The 20,552-nt window shown below is 40.8% G+C and overlaps 1 protein-coding gene across 1 annotated transcript in view; it reads right to left on the reverse strand.

The window, feature by feature from the left end:
• LPIN2 (lipin 2) overlaps nucleotides 1-14,073 on the reverse strand; it is an 86,450-nt gene extending 72,377 nt beyond the window's left edge. Inside the window, exon 1 of the mRNA XM_058692581.1 lies at nucleotides 13,942-14,073. The gene's annotated coding sequence lies outside the window, so the exon portion shown is untranslated. The remainder of the gene's footprint in view (nucleotides 1-13,941) is intronic.
• Between the last annotated feature and the right edge of the window lie 6,479 nt (nucleotides 14,074-20,552).

Here is a 20,552-nt window from a genome sequence, read left to right on the forward strand (position 1 = left end):
TAGGAGTATCAACAGTTTCCTTATTCATTTGTAATGGAGCTCAAAGCTGAAGAACCTATATTAGATCTTATGGGTAAACTTTACACTTCACAATGTGTTGCATCTTTTATTTAAATAGTAGTTTTCATTGTGAATAATGTCCATCAATTGTCATCATCCATCACCCCCATCTCAATAAGCACTGTGAGGATGCAGGAAAGAAAGGACTATTTGCTCACATCCCAGGACAGTCTTGTATCCAATATCATACATGTAACCCAGAACAACAGAACCACTTCTTGTTTCTCCCTTCCCCACCACACATAGAAAGCATCATGTGGTTTTACAGAGACCTTACCACAGGCACCAGGTTCTCTAAATCACCTAAGAATTTCAAACCTGATTGTTAGCTTTTGCATGAGAGGTACCAGATTCAACATTTTGTGAGTATGCACACTTCATTTTTGGAGCTTGTATTTTTTTTTAAAGAATTTTTAAAAGTTTATTTATTAATTTTGAGAGAGAGAGAGAGGGAGGGCAAGGGAGGGCGAGGGAAGAGAAGGGGCAGAGAGAGAGGGAGACAGAGAATCCCATGCAGGTTCCACGCTGTGGGCGAAAAGCCCGATGTGGGGCTCGAACTCCTGAACCATGAGATCGTGAACTGAGCTGAAGGTGGACACTTAATTAACCAACCAAGCCACCCAGGTACCCCAAGAGGTTGTATTTTTCTAAACCTACCTGAAATTCAAAGGAACATGACTGAGGTCAAAGCTGTAGCAATCACCTCTGGGACAGCATCTGAATGCCAGGCCATTTCCTTATAACCCTTCAGGATACCATGATGAAATCAAGACAGTACCACAATTCCAGTTAAAAGGTGACTTTTGCTACATAAACCATTTGACCAGTCTCACACACTGCATCAATCAACTTTCAGTGACTCCTGTAGGTGGAGAGAAAGGTCTTCCCTGTACTGGTAGCATACGAATAAAAAGAAAAAAAAAAGTACCAATCTGCCGGCTTACTTAAATGATGTCATAAAAGTGACCAGGAGAATTCCTAAGCTCCTGTAACACATATTCAGTTTTTAATAACACCTGCAATCTCTCTTACATTTAACTCTCAGAATGTAGCACCTCCCTCCCTGTTTCCCAGATCAGGAAGCACAAATTCACTACTTCTCCACTCTTCTCTTTGGAACTGCCTGGGTCTGTCTCAATTAAACAGAATGTGGCGACCATGAGGCCAGGAAGCAGAGATATGAACTCCTGTGCAGCCATGCAAAGATCCCACTCCCAACTCCAGGAATCCCATATTGGCCATATTTCCCAGAGGCTTCTGGGAAAACTGGGAGAGGCTGTGGAGATGGATGAGAGCCTTCCACCAAAATCCAATTAAAATATAACTCAAATTTCAGGCCCTGTTTTATTGTGCACAATTACTACTGGAACCCTAGTAGGATTTTCAGAAATGTTAGCGGGGGAGCTCCCTTTCCCGGCCTGGGAGGACATTTGGGTGGATAAAGGGAGAATCTGTGGAGACAGTAGCCATCGCCAACTGCACTGCTATGAGAGCCACTCATCACTCCAGTTTGAGCTGTGTCCTAGTTTTACAGTTTTGCAAAACAAATGCCAGGTAAGGCTGAGCCACTTGTGTTATCACAAGCTGACTTGCACACTGAGCTACTTCAACAAGACAGAAGGACTTCCAAGAGCAAAAGCAATTCAGTGAAGCAACATTTGGAATGTTGGAAAATAAAACTTGTTTCGCTCACTGATCTGTTTAAAAGCAGTGCCTACTTTATAACATGTTAGGCACTATTCTATTCTGAGATCAAGCAATGAACCTGGTTGATGCACCTGCTCTTATAGCATTTAGATTCTAATGGAGAAAGAAGAGACAAGAAATAAAAAATAAAATTCTAGACTGGGATAACTATTACACAGGAAATTAAAGAGAGTGATGCTGCCAGAAAGTAAGGAAAGAAGGGTAGGCTACTTTTAGGTAAAGGGAATGAGAAGCCGAAACCAAGAAAATGTAGGATAGAATTTTTAAAAACAAACAAACTCAACCCAGGAAGGCTCACATCTGAAAAAACAAGTATAATTAACACGAAAGAGCATTAGAACCTGGCTGATCATACTCCCATAACTATGCCATCATAATATACTTAGGATTTACTTTCTCACAAGCCACTGCTGCTGTTCCTTCTTTAGTCATGTTGCCAACCTTCAAATTACTTTAGAAACAGAGCAAGAGTAGGAAAAAAATGAGGTGACTCAGATACTAAGTTATCAAACATTCAGGAAACCAGCAGAAATTTAACAGTCACATAAATCTGAACAAAAACTGCAAACTGTAACCTAAAAATTACTTCCTGAGAGTTGCTTTCTAATCTTCAGTGAAGACAGATGTGACTAAAACAGTCTTTAAAAATATTACAATAACTAGACATTCTGTTAAACACAAAGGAAGACATACACTTTATTTTCATTCTCTCTTAAAAACCCAACTGTTCAGAGTTGAACTGTGCCGCCCCAAAAATGCTAAGTTGAAATTCCAACCCTCAATATCTCAGAATGTGATATTTGGAAACAGGATCTTTATGGAGGTAATCAGGTTAAAATGAGTCATTAGGGTGGGCCCTAAACCATCATGACTGGCTTCCACAGAAAAAGGGGAAATTTGGACCGAGAGAGCGAGAGCGCGCGCGCGAGAGAGAAAGAGAAATGGACAGACATACAGAATTCCATGTGACCATTAAGGTATCTACAAGCCAAGAAATGCCAAAAATTGTCAGCTAACCACCAGAAATTAGGACAGAGGAATGAACAGATTCGCCCTACAGGCTTCAGAAGGAACTAACCCACCCTCTGGAACAGTGAGACAATACATTTTTCTGTTGTTTAAACCATCCAGTTTCTGGTACTTTCTTGCAATACACTAACATAACAGTAAAGAAATATAAAAGGGGTAACTCACAAGTATAAAGAATGGCTAGAGGCAATGACAGCAAATGAAAAGGGGTCAAGTTTTTAAAAGATGAAAAATGGATGGAGGAAAAAAAATGGAGGATCAGAAAGTAATTAAGTGCTTAAAAAAAGAGCCCACATTGGTGGAGGTATGTAAACAAAACAAAAAAACACATTAGAACTACATAAAATTATTACAACTACAAGATAATTTCCCAGGGGGGTGCCTGGGTGACTCAGTGGGTTCAGTGTCCAACTCTTGATTTCAGCTCAGGTCATTATCCCAGGGTCATGGGATTGAGCCATGCATCAGGCTCGGTGCTGAGCACAGAGCCTACTTAAGATCCCCTCTCTCCTTTTGCCCTTCTGCTCCTTATCCCCCAGTCACACATTCTCTCTCTCTCAATCAAAAAAAAAAAAAAAAAAAAAAAAAGATAATTTCCCAGAGTCAAAAACATGATTTTCCAAAATGAAAGTTCCCACCAAGTGCCCAGCACAAAAGATGAAGAGGTACCTGAACTGTAGTGGCCTCTATCAAAGGCAGCCACAATGGAAAGATGCCAATAAACAATGTTAAAGGCTCTGTGGTCTTCAAGGACAAAGGATTCAGCAATCACCCTGTGGGCATGGCTACAAAAAGCAGGATGCACACCATGCTCTCAATCAGAGGCACTGCACCCAATGCCAGCTACCTCCCGAACTTTTCATGAGGACATACAGCTGCAGGTGATCCTGTCTGTGGGGTGAAGCCTCACCAGATCTGAGAAGCACTCATATGTTCTGAGTGTTTTTAGGCCCTTCTGACCTACAGACACTGATGAAATACCTGCCTGCCAACCAGGCATGAATGTACAAAGCAAGGCCAGGACTGTGGGTTCACCGTGAAGCCAGGTGAGGAGGGCTCTTCCCAGTTGTTCCAGTCACTCCTTCACCATTAATGGTCCAGGGACCACAGCTGCAAATCACAAATGAAGGCACCTCATCAAAAGATGAAAGTAAGAGCGACTTCAAAAGGAGGTAAAGTTTCGAAAGAAAGAAAAGAAAAAGAAAGAAAAGAAAGAAAAGGAAAGAAAGAAAGAAAAAGAAAAGAAAGAAAACCGAAGAGAAAAGGAAAGGATACATAGACTGGGAAGGAAAGAGAAACAGAAATTAAAAAGCTTGGGATTTCTCAACAGTAACAAGTCAAAATTCTAAAGGAAAACTACTTCCATTCTAGCATTCCATAGCCAGCTTACCAATTAAGTATGAGGCTAGAATAAATTTCCAGTCAAGTAAGGTCTCAGAGTTGACCTCCTGTGAACCCTTTCTCAAAAAGCTACAGGAGGATGTGCCCACCAAAAATGAGGAGAGGAGACAGGCTGAGAGAGGAATCTCTAGGAAAGACTACCCAACAGAGGTGAGAAACTAATGGGATGCAGGTGAGGTGTTCACTGCCCAGAGCCCTGTAATTCTGTCTGAAACTGGGGGCCTGAATTTGTGACTGGTACTAAGAAGCATGAGCCAACAAAACAATTAACTCCAGAAAAAACAGAAATTTGAACTGGTGAAGAAATTAAATCACTGTATATGCCTAGTTTTGAGCAACACTTGGTCATGAAAACATAAATACTGAATATGGAGAAAATAAAAAATTATGATATGATTACCTTGGAAGGATAGAAGGAAAAGTGTGTAAGGAGGGTTGTATGAGAGATGAATCCTCATCTAGCAAAGTAAGAAACCCACAGAGAATGTCTAGATTTGGAAAAACAAGCTGCAGTAGTTTAGGCATACACCCATAGAAGAAAATCCCACAGGAAACAGGTAAGAGTTCAAAGAAGTTGTTTCTAGGAAGCAGTAGTCAGGAGTGAGGAAGAGACTGGTGCTTTTCACTATATATCTCAAAGTGCTATCTGAATTTTTAAACTACACTTAAAAAAAATACACTTAAAAATGTAAAAGACAAATAGCAATATTATATGATGGAACTGCATGCTGAAGAATCCTATCTACAGGAATGAAAACTATTAGAGAAAAGAAAAAAACAAACACCAAGCAAATAGCTCTGTGGGGTTTGGTTTTGCTTTGCTTTTACAGGAAAACCTCTTTTCTGGCTCTCAGCATCAGCACTGAGCTTTAGGTATGTCTCATTAACAAGACAAAACAAATGAACCAGAAAATTTAAATATAGTAAAGTTCTTATTAAGTTGCCCAGTTCATTCACTTGGGAAAGGGGAATGTCCTAACACAAAAGCCCTTTTCATTCTATAGCAAAGATAATAGCAAAAGATTTAGCTAACAGTTGAAAAGGATGATCCTTAGAAGATTAAAAAAAAAAAAAATCCACCATTAACAATACAGGTTTATTAGTATTTTTCAACTAGTGAGAAATTTCATGTAATTATATAATCTAAAGAAATTTTAATAACGATCACATACTAAAATGTATAGAAAAATGTTACAGACTTTTGAACTAGACAGCAAGAGCTTTGGGGGTTTTTTTAGTTATGCATTTACCTGCAGTGTATAAAGGACAGCTCTGCTTTCTAGATACAAAAGACAATGTTCCACCTATGGGCCTAGGCAACAAAATTCAGAGAATAAGAGATGAAATGATGGCAAAAATCACAAGGCTTAAATTTACAAACATATGTAGTGCATAAGATTTGGATACAAAACAGCTAACATAAAAATGCATTTTCTATTTTGACACTATAGAGATAAAAGTTCTGGGTCAAGGAAATTTTAAGCAAGCACAAACATATGATGTTAACTAAACATCATATCCTCATGCTAAAAATATAAGCAGAGAACTTCACTCCAAATATTTCCTTTGACTCATTTTTCAATGTTTTATTTATTTTTGAGAGAGCACAAGTGGGGGAGGGGCAAGGACAGGGGGGATACAGGATCCGAAAAGAAGTGAGCTCAGCACTGAATGAAGTCAGGAACCGCAAGATAACCTTAACAGGAGCCAAAGTCTGGACACTCAAGTGATTGAGCTAGCTACCCAGGTGTCCTCCTCTAACTCACTTAAAAAATTTTTTTTTTACATTTATTTATTTTTGATAGAGACAGAGCACAAGTGGAGGAGGGGCAGACAGAGAAGGAGACACAGAATCTGAAGCAGGCTCCAGGCTCTGAGCTGTCAGCACAGAGCCCGACGTGGGGCTCAAACTCACAAACCTCGAGATCATGACCTGAGCAGAAGCCGGACGCCCAACCAACTGAGCCACTCAGGCTCCCCTCCTCTGACTCACTTTTAATCACTCATGTAGTACTCCTTTCTCAATCCTTACCTGTTTTATAAAATTCTGCTTCAAACAAGTCTATAAGCTACTTGTACTATTTGCCTTTTGCCCTGTGCCCCTCAACACTGGCATGTCTTGTCAGGTTAGAAATCCTAGCCTGCCACTCTTCCTCTAGACCTCTAGGTGGCTTCTGGCTCTGGTTTAATACACAGTCTCAGCTAGTCCTCAGAACCAGGCCATCAGTAGGTATTGTTATCTCCATATTACAGATAAGACAACTGATAAGCTATATGCCAAATGTGTAATCATGATTTAGGAATTCCTAACGGTCCATGAATATATTTCTGTTTCGTAAGTTATTCTGTATTGAAGAATTGATAAATACCAACTTATCCATGTATTCAATTACAGTAGGTAAAACACCATTAAAATTCCATCACAAAGAATCCTGTCTGCAGATCTAGTCACCAAGGAATCAAGTGATATAATGAAGAAAGTGCCAATTCCAAAAACAAATCTGTTCAAAAATGCAAACTCAGATACTCAACAATATTAGGGGTTTCACCTGGCCACCCACAATGTGATGAAACAAGGTTCCTACATGGATTAAGAGGCCAGAAGCTCTGTCCAATTCTGAAATGTTTAACTCAGGGCCCCTACTCACAATCAAGTTCCACATAACCCAGGGGTTATGGAGTGTAATTCTCATATCAGGAATAGTCAAAATTACCAAGGAAAATCCTTCAAGAAGACATCATGTTGGATACTGACATACCATGTCTCAAAAAGTCCAACTGAGCCCATTTCTTCTTCCCAACACTAAAAAGAATTGCCTTCCTCTCAAGCAGAGCCTGTGAGCAAAACTTAGCTACAATTTAGGGGTCAGGTTTTAAACACCTGATCCCAACTCAGCCCAGTGATGTGCTCATATTACAGAAGGCAGGCAGATGATCATCAGCTTCATATTGTTTAGCTCATTCCTGAGCAGGCACCAAGTAGGTGTGGTGGAGTCAAATCACCTCCACTGTTTTCTTGGCTGGTCTTTCTCTCCTTAGAACAGTTGGTTTTTACATGTATAAATGATTCAGAGAAACCCAAGGCTTCTATGCAGCAGGTGCTATCCCTCTACGAGCAGTTTATAGATGCAGACATTAAGAATAAGTTCTCCAGGGCACCTGGGTGCCTCAGTTGGTTAAGCATCCGACTCTTGATTTCAGCTCAAGTCATGATCTCACAGTTCATGAGTTCGAGCCCCACATAGGGCTCCGCACTGATGATGCGAAGCCCGCTTGGGATTCTCTCACTCCCTCTCTCTCTCAAAAATAAATAAATAAACTTAAAAAAAAAGTCAGTTCTCCAGTTCTACCTAACAAAGTAAAAACAACACCCCCAAATTAGTTTTGGCATGTCAAGCAGATTCCTAAGAATTCTTACAGTCCCTTGGGCAGTGTGGTGGCATGGGAGCAGGGACAAAGGAATGGGGGTGGGTGGGTAGGTCAATGCCAATACACAGGTGCATGGCTTTGACAAATCTCTTTCCACTTCACGGTCTTCACCTAGAAAATGCAGCTACTATCTCTACCTTGCAGGGTTGTTGTGCCTCTTAAGAGATAATTTATGTAAAACACAATGCCTCAGCCAAAGAAAGTACTTAATCATGTAACTGTAATAATAATGATAATCTTTTACAGACATTAAACACCTCCTAGAAACAATGTTCCTAAAAAATAGGCATCAGCACCATTTTACAGACAATCTCAGTGGATAGAGTATGCTAAAGACACCAAAATTCCAAATGTTTACTTTTCAAATACCACTACTTTAGACAGGATATTTTGAATTGGTTGAACCAGTTAGAAAACCCTACAACAAAAGATCAATCCTTACTTATAAAGCATCTCTAATACACATTTTAAATTCTAAAATAGAGAGCTTTCTATTCACAAAATATTTAGATACTTCTCTAAATAAGTCCTGTTCCTTTGCAGTTCATATATAAACAGATGTTATGAATATAGTTATAATGTCAGATGAATAAGTATTACTGATCCAAAAAACACTGAGATTAAAATAATTTAAAAAATATAAAATGTGGGCAGATAATTTTGCAATATTTTACAAAGAAAAAAATAATTACACTTAGTATTGTAAAGGAAACAAAAAGTATATTCCCCATGGTTCTTCACTAAGCCCAAACATTGCTTGACTTAAACTGGTTCGAAAAAAGGCACATCACTTTACAAAGACCACAAATTTACAGGCAACTGTTGGAGAAAGTAACATACCACAATTCAGAGAGTTCCAATTCAGAGTTCATAATTCACATCAACTATCTGATGGTTTTGCTGTCTGAGATTCCTTTATATTTAATAGATTATGCCCAATACCTTATAAGAGCTATTCACATTCTGGATACCTCTCTTTTAGAATCAGTAAATACCAAGTCTCTAGTACAGCTGGACACATCTATCTTGCCAGGAGCAACACATGTCACATCATAATGCACTGAATAGATTAGAACCATCATGGAATTGTACAATCCCATTGTTTATTCAGAGACATAAAAAAAGCTTTTAGGTAGATTTCAATTCCAGATTAACCGGTCAATTTTTCGTTTGTAATTAAGATTCTTCCTATAAAAATAAAACATCTTACTATAGATATAAAAAGATTTTTTTTTAAAAAGATGTTTACAACCAATTATCCCTTCCATTATACCAGAAATAGGTAAATGCAGAAATTTAGTTAGTCACTAAAGTTACTTGGTACCATATGCCTTTTTTTTTTTTTTTTTGAGCAAAATCACTGATAATTACTTAGTTATGACCATCAAAACCAAGTAATTTTTAAACCTAGATGCTGGTACCCTTTGTCTTTGAAATACTATGTATTTAATCATGTTTCTTAAAACTTTTAGAATCCACATCCCTTTACACCCTGTAATGTTACTTAAAATTTCAACTAAATTCACGAGTGACCAAAAAAGTTAAAATATCAAAACAATGGTAGATAGCATGCCAAACCCTCAAAAAGTTTCCACTGAACTGCAAATACAAGGTCTGTACAGCCCCTCCAGCTCACTCTATTTGAGCTTTCTTCTGCACATCAACCTATGAAGGTCTGTCCCTTCCTCTTTCCCCTTGTAGTTACTTTTAAAATCAACAGATCCTATCCTCAGTACCATCCTAAAAAGTTGCTCATGTTTCAACGTCCTTTCCTCCTCTCCTCAAATTCTACTTTCTCTACTAGACTCTGAACAAAAAGGCTAACTTCTTACCACTTCCATTCAACAATCCATCTCTTCCCTACTCCTCCCCTTAGTTCCACATTTACAGAAAAAAGGCAAACTAGCGCTACCAGCAGGTCACATGAAGTGTCTAAAAATTTAAAGACAACAGTTATTTACTCTAATACTGGTTAACAGCTAGAGCAACGCCTCCCACAGCCTAAGTTAATCAAGAAAAGCGAGTACTGAAGAAAATGATAAGTGTTTGGGGCCAGTGGAGATGGGAGGGAGAAAACGGAAATAAGAGAACAGAGATGGGAAACTTCTATTTCCTAAAACAGGTGAGAATGGATCACTGTAGATTCTTGAACAGTTAAGATAAAAAAGATGCCAGGAGTTGAAAACAACTTAGAATTTATAAATCACCTTAAATTTTATTTATACTTTGCCTCATTGAAAAAAATGATTAGAGGCTGTTCAAATACATGTATTATTCAACAGTAAAATTAAGAGAGTTGGTACAAAAGTAAATATGAAATGAAATAAAGTCAAGAAACTCAGTTACTATTCACAAAATTAACTACAGAAGACTTTCCCTACTGTTCAAATATGCCAAAAAATCAGATAAAGGCAATCCCCTAGCTATCCAAACATCACAAAGTGGACTTTTCTAGTGTTTCTCTTCCAAAGAAGTAGAAAAGCCTAATTTGGATGGTTCATGTTGAAAATCTGTAACACCACAGATAAATATAAACATCACATAATAAAGTTCTAAATTCAAAGATCACAAAGATAACTACACGGATTCTAAATGGACTTTTAAAAGATCTCTGAGCCCTCCATTTTTCCAACACATTTATGTAGTCTCTCAAATTATATATTTGACCTAAATAAAAGTTAAAAGATCCTCTAACACACAAGTCACCTGACTTTCAGCTAGACCCTCTTTGTACATAGGTAAAATGAAGGTAGCACAAGGAGCCAATGCTGTAACTTTTGTTACACTTTACAAGTTCAAGGATTTCTGGCTCCTTCCTCATTTTTTTAGTAATAATTTTAACACCAACCTAAACTGACAAATACAGGATGACAGAAATTTGGCATTCAAGGGCTTTAGAAGAAAAAGATTCTAAACTGTAGTCAGTGAATCAAATTTTTAAAAATGTGTATCTTATCATTATTCTAATCCTAAAAGTCACATTTTGGGCTTATCTTGCATTGCAGCACAGCTTATCTCCTAACATTCTTTTTTTCTTCCCCTTCCTTCTTTATAGACTGAAAACTTACAGCAGAATCATCCAGTCTCAGCATTTTAGAGCAGAGGTGGACCATCTGGGCCAAGCTTCCTGTGGCTGGTCAGGAGAGCAAGGCGGCCAGAGGTGAGGCCAGCAGAGCTGGAATGGCACCCCCAACACATAGGTTGCCACGGACTCTCAGAGATACCTAGCTGCTTCATCTGGACCTCCCTGGGTGAGCACACATTTGTCTTAAAGACTAAAGGAGAGTACACATGTAAAGCATTTAGCATTTGTAATAGTGACACTGTGTTACTAAAAGAATCAAACCGACAGCAGACAGCAAGGGAAGTGGATACCAAAAAGTGCAGTTCATTGTTAGCAAAGTCACCGAGGAATCTTCTTTGAATGCCTTCTGATACAGCCATAAAGTTTACTACTCCAGCCTATAATAATTATCTTCCAAGTTTTAATAAGACAATTTATATAGGATTCTGCCAACTAGAGGTTCTGCCTACCAACTTGTGAGTTATTTCATTATGAAGAAGGCAAATGACAGTTCAGAAGACTCTGGGGCTCAGCCAGAAATACAACATCTCATAAATGAAGGGAATAAAACAGATAAAAAGGGGCTTTCAAAATAAAGGTCCCAACCACTGTCTAGCCATTGACTGGCTTAAGTTAATATGCACACACATACACACACAAACCGTGACAACTATTAGGGTCAGAGCAAAAAGGGTAGGATTTAAATTAAAGGCAGGTGGACTTAAATTAGACTTCAAGAAAAACCTCCTGACTTACATTACTAAGCACCTAAGAAAGGTAGCTGTATCTATCTCCCAACAAGACAAAGCTTCCAGCTAAGTGTTACCGTGTTGCCTTATATGAAGAAATTACTAAAAAAAAAAAAAAAAAAAAAAAAAAAAGGCATACCCAGAGGGAATAGCTGTTGACACAGAGAACCAAGCTATATTTAAACTAAATATTAATATTTAAACTAAACATTGCAAAATGTTCCCTGTAATACTCATGAGCTTAATTTAACCTTTTACCACCTCTAATGCATGGCACCATCAGGATCATTCAACCAAAGCTCACAATTCAGGAAAGTTGAGTGTACAGGAAGTGCCACCAGCTCTCAGGTCACTGGTAAGGACACAAAGACTGACTGCTGCTTTCTATCTTTGTTCAACAGCCCTCCATGGAGATTCTTCTAAAAGCTGGCTCAGCATTTGGTACCAGGCACCTACCAGAGTCTGGCCTTCAAGGACTTTCAGTCTAGTGCAGGCGACAGTCCAGTCAGTAAACCAAAAATTACAATACAGGGCGATGAGTATCTTTATTGCTACATTCTTGGAGCAATGAAGGACACAATGCCCAGCTGACTCTCTTAATTGTTTCTTCACAGTAGCTTTACTATAGTGTTGAATGGTTTTCAAATGCTCCCGTTTCCAGTTCCTCTTAAACATAAAGCTTCTCTGTTGGCTCTCAACTGTGCCATCACGTTTTAAGACAGAATCTATCGTTTCATTTCTAGCATTCTAGTATGGCCGTCTCTATCAACATTCGGACATGGAGATACTTCAGTCTGATATATCACAATCAACTGCATATTTAACTGGAAGGAAGAAGCCACACTCCCTGGCCAGTGCTCTTTCACAGGTGGCCTTAGGACTGCTTTTTATACACTGGCTGGGTATGGCCTGAGGTTGACTGCCCTTCATGAAAAGTGAGGATGCTGCACTAGGGGACCACCTGAATCCTTCCCCTGCACCTTGTGGGCCCTGTCTCTCCCCATCTCAGCATTATCTGCCATACTTTACGTGCTTAAGCCGCTAAGATCAATATGAGACCATCAACATATCAACCATATGGGCCACTAAATGTGTATTTAATTTTTTTAAATGTATTTTTAATACATTTTAATACGATTTTTTTTAATTTGTATTTAAATGTATTTAAAATTTGACTTTGTATTGTCAAAGCATTATGAACCAGCCAGACCAAGTTTTAATTTTTTTTTTTCAACGTTTTTTATTTATTTTTGGGACAGAGAGAGACAGAGCATGAACGGGGAAGGGGCAGAGAGAGAGGGAGACACAGAATCAGAAACAGGCTCCAGGCTCCGAGCCAGCAGCCCAGAGCCTGACGCGGGGCTCGAACTCACGGACCGCGAGATCGTGACCTGGCTGAAGTCGGACGCTTAACCGACTGCGCCACCCAGGCGCCCCCAGACCAAGTTTTAATAAACGGTAACACTTACAGAACATTTCTATTGGGCAGAGCTTCAACAGGGCCTGGCCTGACACCAAGATAAGTGACTCTTTTTCACTTTAAAACAAACAAAACAAACAGGATTGGAAAAATAATCCCCCGATGTACCTTTAAAATTAGTATAGCGGTCTGTTAAGTAATACTTCAGAGCATTTCCAAATATTCAGAGTTCCAGCACTTTCTGCAAGGAAGGGTTATCTTTCTGCCTGTTCAGTATGCCTTCAAAATGTCATCCCAAATTTTCAACGAGAACAGTCTTAATTTGTTCGCAAGAGTGGAGAAAATGGTGATCCGCCGGGTTAAAAGTTGAGAGAGAAGCCCTTACTATATAAAACTGTATCTTAATACGTTCCATAAAAATTGAGATTTACCGAGGGAAGGGGGGGGTGTTGCGAAGGGAAAAATTACTCACACTAAGGACCGGGTCTACAACCTGGAGGTGGAGACACAGGGCAAACGAACCGCTGCAGAGAAATAACAGCAACTTCCTAGCCCTGGATTGAATGCGATCACGTGCCTCGGGCGCCCCCTCCCCCAGGGCCGGGGGCGGGATGGAGACGCGGCCTCCAGCCGCGCTTTCCTCGCTCCAGCCGCGCTTTCCTCGGCGTGCGCGGCTCGGCCAAGCGTCACTTCGGCCTCCGCTCCAGCCTTTACGCCAGAAACCCGCGAGTTGGGGGTTCTGAAGTGACTATCACCTCGGGCAGCGGCGGGGGCACCCGCATGTTTCAGTCTTCACGTCCCCCTCCTCACGTTCACCCCGCACCAGCCGGTCCCAGCCGACCCCGCAAACCCGTCCTGCCACGGCGCCGGCGGGGCCCGCGTCTACGTGACGGCGGCGGCGAGGCGGGGGCAGGGGTCCCGGCCTCCGTCAGAGAGGCACCGCACCGAGTTGGCGACCCCAGCCGCCCCGAGCGCAGAGACGCGACGCCCGCCGCGGAGCCCGAGCCGCGGCGGCGGGGGGGGGGGGGGGGGGGGGGGAGGCGGCGCAGCGGCGCGAGGACCCCGGCTCGGCGTCCGCTTACCTGCGTTGGCTCGGCTCCCAACCCGCAACGGCGCCCGCGGGCGGCCGACGGGAGGCGGTGGCTGGACGGCGACGGTGAGGACCGGCCTCGCAAGGCGGGCTCGTCGGAGGCTGAGGGGGCGGGGCCGTGCGAGGACGCGCGCGAGGCCCAGGCGCCCGCCGCCGCCGCTGCCTCGGGAGCCGCCTGGGCCGCAGCCGAGCCGGGCGGCCCTCATGAATGGGACGCGGCGGCGGCTGCGGCGGCTGCGGCGGCGGCGGCGGCGGCGGCGGTAGCCGAGGGGCGGGCGAGCGGGCGGGCGGCGCGCAGGCCCCTCCCCGGCCACGTGACGCCGCGCTCGGCCGCCGCCTCCCGGCCGCGCGACACCCTAGCGGCCTCCCTCCCTGGCCAGCGCCGCCGAATGCGCCGTGGCGGCTGCTTGTCTCCTGCGCTTCCCGGCCAGGGGGCACTGCCTCTTTCTTGCGCAGGGCAATGCTAGGGATACTTTTCTAAAAAAAGTTTCTGCTAGTCTCCATGGCAACCATGTGGCGCGTCACGTGGAACTTAGAGCCCGACTGCCAAAAAAGAAGTATTAAAGTGCAAAGAAAGGTATACAGTTGAATGCTTTTTAATCCACTTTTGATCAACAGTAGCTACTTCGCCTGTTTGGTTATTCTCCCCACCCTTCTCCTCCCCAATCCCATTACATATTTTAAAATACACTTTTTTTAAGAAAGGGATTGCCGAAACCATATTACCGCACACGGTTTTTATCTTTTTGCAGCCTATTATTGAAAGTTATGAATGGAAGTATATGTGTTACTTACAAACGTCAGTTAGTTTCTCAGTACGCATTCTGATAATGATAATTTATATAACTTTGAGGATCTTGGAAAATAGGCACTAATGTAAAGCTCCTGCGTGGTGAGCCCAGCGGCTGCACAATTTTTTTCCCACAGATGGAGTGTGGCTGGGTTGGGCTGGGACCCAGGAAACCGGCTTCCAGTCTCAGGAACCCCCTGTGGTTCTGCAGGAGGAACAAGGGCAACCACTTCCTCATCTAAGTTCCTTCGGCCTCTTTCTCATCAGCCAAGCTTTGCCCCATCCTTAACCAAGGCCCTATGAAGACTAGATAGTTTCACTGGCCTAAGCACACTAGGAATTTTCCTCTTTTCTGTGCCTTTCACCTGGCTTCCAAGTGAATAAAAATTTAGAAAGACAAGAACTGGAATTTCTGCTCCATTATTTCAAAGCATTTTACTCCACTATGAAAAAGTGGAATTGAAGAGAGGAAAAGAGCTGGATCCTCACTTTGTACATCAGTAAGATGGAAATATTAATGCCTTTCTCACAGGATTGGTTTGCCTACAGAGTGCCTAATTTAGCTTAATGTCTGGAACCTGGAACATGCGGTTACTGTTTGCTCTCTTTCCTTTCTTCCATTTTTCCTGCTTTAGACTTTTCCTGTTTCTCTCAGGCTATTTTCACTACCTCCTGCCTAGGAAGGGAAATATTCTACCAAGCTTCCTTCCTTTCATCATTCAGGAAGACCTAGATATCTCCTCCCTTCCTCCAAACAACCTTAGGTTTGATACCTCACTCTGAATGACTCGCATTTCTAATATTTCCTCATTCTCTGGTGCCTACCTAATTTACAACACCACTTAAGCAAAGTAGGGACTCACTAAATATTCGTTGCATGATATCCCTTCATTTCCTTCCCCTGATGCCTAAGAAGTCTGTTGGGAACCACCAAATCCCACCCACTCCACTGGAATGTCAGAGGAAGGAATATCTTCCTTCACCTGTCCTCTGACCCCACCACCTTCCAGCTCCATGGGGGATCCTCATTCTGCTAGTTGTCCCCCCTTGCTCAACTCTGGATTCATCCCTTAGCTTCAGAAGACTCAGGCTTCTCCCACCACTTAAGATAAAGGAAGAGGTGGGGGAAGAGGAGGCGAGGGAAGGAGGAAAAGAAGCAGAAGACTTTCTTGTTCCTTTGTTCCTTCTTAGGCAATCAATTTATATCACAGCTTCACTCCCCAGCCAAGCTACCTGGAAAGAGGAGTCTCTGCTTTTTCACTTCTTCAGTCTTCCTTCTGCTTTGGTCCTCTTCCTCCCCTGAAACTGCTCCAGCTAAAGTCAGCAATGACCTTCTGGTTGCCAAATACAGTAGATCTCTTTCAGTCTTCTCTCTCACAATCCGTAGGGTAAGACACAGTTGACCACGATTTCCTTCTTGAAACTCCCTCCTCCTCCAATCAGCCAGAAACTCCTCTGAGAGCCTCAGGCCTGTGCTTGGTGACTTTAGACATCTCCTCTACCAGCGTGGCCCACAGTGATATCCAATTCATGCCCATCGTGTTTGCTTCTTTAAACCTGCTCCTCCTGAATCTCCTATCTTGGCTAATACGCCATCACTCATCTAGTCGTCCTGGTCAGAAAAAAACTAGGAGGGAGTCTCATTTCCCTCTACCTCATTCCATGTACATCAAGTCTGTTCATTTCTACTCTAAGGCTCTCTGCAGAACTGCCATGTTGGCCACTTGCAAGGTCTTCTGCAGTTGCACAGCCATGTGTTCTCACCCCTCTAGCAATCAGGCCCTTGCCACGTCTCTTATCCATCATAGACATATTTGAGCTGGTCTTCTGCCCTCCAGTAGCCTCCACTCTGAATTGCAGATCTGACTGTAGCACAAGCTATTGGCCATCCGTGCCTAGAGGAAAAGTCCAAGTTCCCTACCATGGTATCCAGGGTGTTCTCTTTCTCTCCAATTTTCTCTCCTGCACCTCCCATCTCATATGCTTTTGCCATTCCTTTTGAAACAGGATAATTTTTGAAATATTAACTTCTATTTTTCTCCATGCATTTTCTTCTTTCTCCTTCCCACCCCTCCCACCCCATTTTAACAATATAGCCAGGCATTGTGCTTGTCTCAATAAACTTCTGGAAAGCAGAAGTGGCCTGCAAGACGTTTCCTTTATGTCTCTAATTCCCAACACTCTAAACTCGCTGAGGGACTGATCTAAGTCAGGAGGGACAGGGCCAGTGAAAAGGGTTCTCTTTAAGGCAACTCAGAAGTGGAGAGATTTTCCCTAGAATAAAAACCAAGTCTTCCCAGCTTGGAGTGGGAAGGGAGGTGGTTTTTATGCCCTCCCCTTGGCAGCTCCCATGGAAGGTGATTAAACCTTAGAAAAATAACTTTGTTATTCCCAGTTTATGCATCTCTTCTGTGAGGACTGTCAATCTCAATAAAGTGAAGTGAGTCAATCTCAAATAACCAGAACTTGAGGTTATCTAGGAATAGCAGAAGAATTACAATTTGGGAAACTTGTGCTACAGCTACAAGCAAGTCCATTGAGGAGTGAGTCCATTTTATGGGCAAGGAGTGCAAAGAAGAGGAAGTCCAGCCAGGGTCCAAGCAGTAAGTTCATTGGCTTGAGGATGGGGAAGGACTCTTGGCAGATGTTCACTGGTCAGAAAATAAGTCTCAGTCTTCTGTAAACCAGGCATTTACAGGAAATCAGCCTCTGAGTTCTTAAGTTCTGTTCTGAGGGTGCATGAGTGAGATTCTCCATTTCATATCCTCCAGTTCCATTTTAGGTTGAAATCCTTTCACGGACAAAGACTATGTAGCATTTTCTGGGCCATCACTATATGCTCAGTTCTTTTAAAAATTCTAACTACAAGCCTATGAGTTATCTCTATCATTAACACCAATTTATTGACACAAAGGAACTGAGGCACAGAGACTTTGAGTGACTTGCCTCAAGTCTCACAGAGAGTAAGCAGTGACCCTAGGTTTCATCCATAGGCATGCTTTCTCCCAAACCTGTATTTTTAACCACCCATTTTCACCACCGATTGTTGCCCCCACTATCCTACCCCAATGTCTCTTTTTCTCATGTTACTAGTTCACCTTGGATACAGATCACAATTATAGATCTTATTCCTCACATAGTAGGTGCCCAATAAATCTTTGATGAAAAATAAAACTAAGCATTTCCATTTTTAGTAATATGGTCAGCTAAATGTCTGGACTTTTTCAATTAAAATAACAGCAACAAAAATAGAGGGTAAAATATTTTAAAATATATTCTTGAAGGCATCTATAAACTGGCAAGAAGTTAAAAACTAGCACTAGGACAGAGTAAAGGCCAGAAACGAGTGGGGTAAGCAGAGTTCAAAGTCAACTTTTGCCTGGAAGGTATTTGCTGAAGCTAGTGAATTTGACTATTAGTGTTTGCAGCCTTGGGGGCCTCAGGGGCAGAAGTGAAACCCCGAGTGTCTGCTTTGAACATGCAGTTTAAGTGAAGGTCCCAGTAAAGGTGGGATCCCAAATGCAAAATCATAGAATTAGGAAAAAAAAAAAAATCAATTAATTTTGAGCCCACCCAAAAACCTCACTAAAGTTGATCACTGATTGAGCCATAAGGCAAGATTCAACGTATTTTGAAATTTTTATATCACAAAAACCATATTTTCTTACTGCAATGCAATTAAATCAAGAATCAATTTTTTGTGGGAGCGCCTGGGTGGCTCAGTCTGTTAAGCATCCGACTCTTGATTTTGGGTCAGGTCATGATCTCAGGGTCATGAGATCAAGTCCCACATGGGGCTCCATGCTTGTCATGGAGACTGCTTGGGTTCTCTCTTTCCCTCTCCCTTTGCCCCTCCCCCCACTCCAAGCACATGCATTCTCTCTCTCTCAAAAAAAAAGATTTAAAAAAAGCATCTATTTTTTTTTTTAACGATAACTAGAAATACCCATTTATTTGGAAACTCATGGATCAAAAAGCAAATCATTATGGAAATCTGACAATATATAAATGCTATGTATTAAATATTTGATACTATATGTAAAAAGTTGGGAGATAAAACTAAAGAAGTAGTTAAATTTATAGACCTAAAAGCTTATGTTAGAAGAGAAAATAGTTTGAAATATGAAGAGTAAAAGAGTTAGAAAAACAATAGTAAAATAAAGTGAAATAGAATAGAAGAAATAAAATGATGAAAAATAAGAAAATAATAAAATTAAACACAGACATACAATGGAAAGGACTAACTAAGCTAAAAACTGGATTTGTGAAAGACTAATGCATTTTACAAACCTCTAGTAAAAATGATCAAGGAAAAAAGAGAAGGCACAACAATGTGAGAAATAAAGAAAAAGTTATAATCACACATGATACAGAAATTAAAGATTTAAAAAACCCTGTGAATCTTTTTAGGTGAATTAAATATGAAAATTTAGGTGAAGTGGAAAATTCCAAGAAATATAAGTTAATAAAACTGAAAGAGAAAACAAGATTAGACTAATAACCATTTAGGAACTTGAATCTACTGTTAAATATTTTCTGCAGGGAAAAATCTAGGCTGAAACAATTTTACCTGTGACTTCTACCAAACATTCCAGGAATAAATAATCCTAATCTCACACTATCTATTCTAGGATATAGAAAAAGAGAGATTAGGGACACCTGCCTGGTTCAGTCAGTAGAGCATGCAACTCTTGATCTTGGGGTTGTGAGTTCAAGCCCCATATTGGGTGTAGAGATTACTTAAACATGAAATATTAAAAAAAAAAGAAAAAAGAAAAAGAAAGATTATTCCTTAACTCATTTTATGAGGCTAGCATAACCTTATGCCAAAATCTGACTTGGAGAATGTGGGAAACAGATATTTCAGGCCAATCTCACTCATAAATACAGACATAAAACTCCTAAACAAAATTTCATCAATTTATGGTCAGCAATATAATACATTATAACCAAATTGATTCACCCAGGAATTTAAGGTTAGTTTCAGATGAGAAAATCAATTAATGTAATTCACCATATTAAAGGTTAAAGGAGAAAAATCATACGATGATCTCAGAAATGCAGGAAAAGCCTTTGATAAAATTCAATATCCACCCAGAAGAATTTCATAATAAACTAGGAATATTTTCTTTGATAAAAGGTATTTACACAATTTACAATAAATATCATAAATAACGATTCCTTTTTAAATTGGGGAACAAGAAAATAAAATGGGGAACAAGAAAAGTATGCTGGCACTTCCACTTCTACTCAATATTATACTAGGAGAACTAAAGAAAGGAGTAAGGCAAGAAAAAGAAATAAAATATATATAGACTGGAAAGGAAGAAATCACAATGACATGACAGTGTGTGTAAGGAATTCAAAAAAATATGTACATAGTCTATTGAGATGAACATGAGAGTTGAGAAATATTGTGGGTACAAAAGCTAATATACAAAAGTCATTTAGCATCTATATATTCCAGCAATACACAGAAATGATTTTTTAAGAAGATGACAATGTTTACTATAATTACTGCATACTCCTTAACCTGCTATATTTCTATGTGACTGCCCACTCTTTATCAAACCTAGCACAAAAATACTAGTTTCCTAGGATTCTAACAAGTTTCTAACTTGTTTCTTCAGGTCTTCATTTCCTTATGAACACTCCCACATCATGTAAAACTGAAATAAATGTGTATGCTTTTCTCCTGTTAATCTGTCTTTGTCAGGTTAATTTTCCCACCCAGCCTGGGACCCTAAGAGGGTCAAGGAAAACTTTTTCTTCCTGTACAGTATCAAAAACCAAAGTACTTAAGAATAACTCTA

This window comes from Neofelis nebulosa, chromosome 11, assembly GCF_028018385.1.
Source record: "Neofelis nebulosa isolate mNeoNeb1 chromosome 11, mNeoNeb1.pri, whole genome shotgun sequence".
Taxonomy (NCBI): Eukaryota; Metazoa; Chordata; class Mammalia; order Carnivora; family Felidae; genus Neofelis; species Neofelis nebulosa.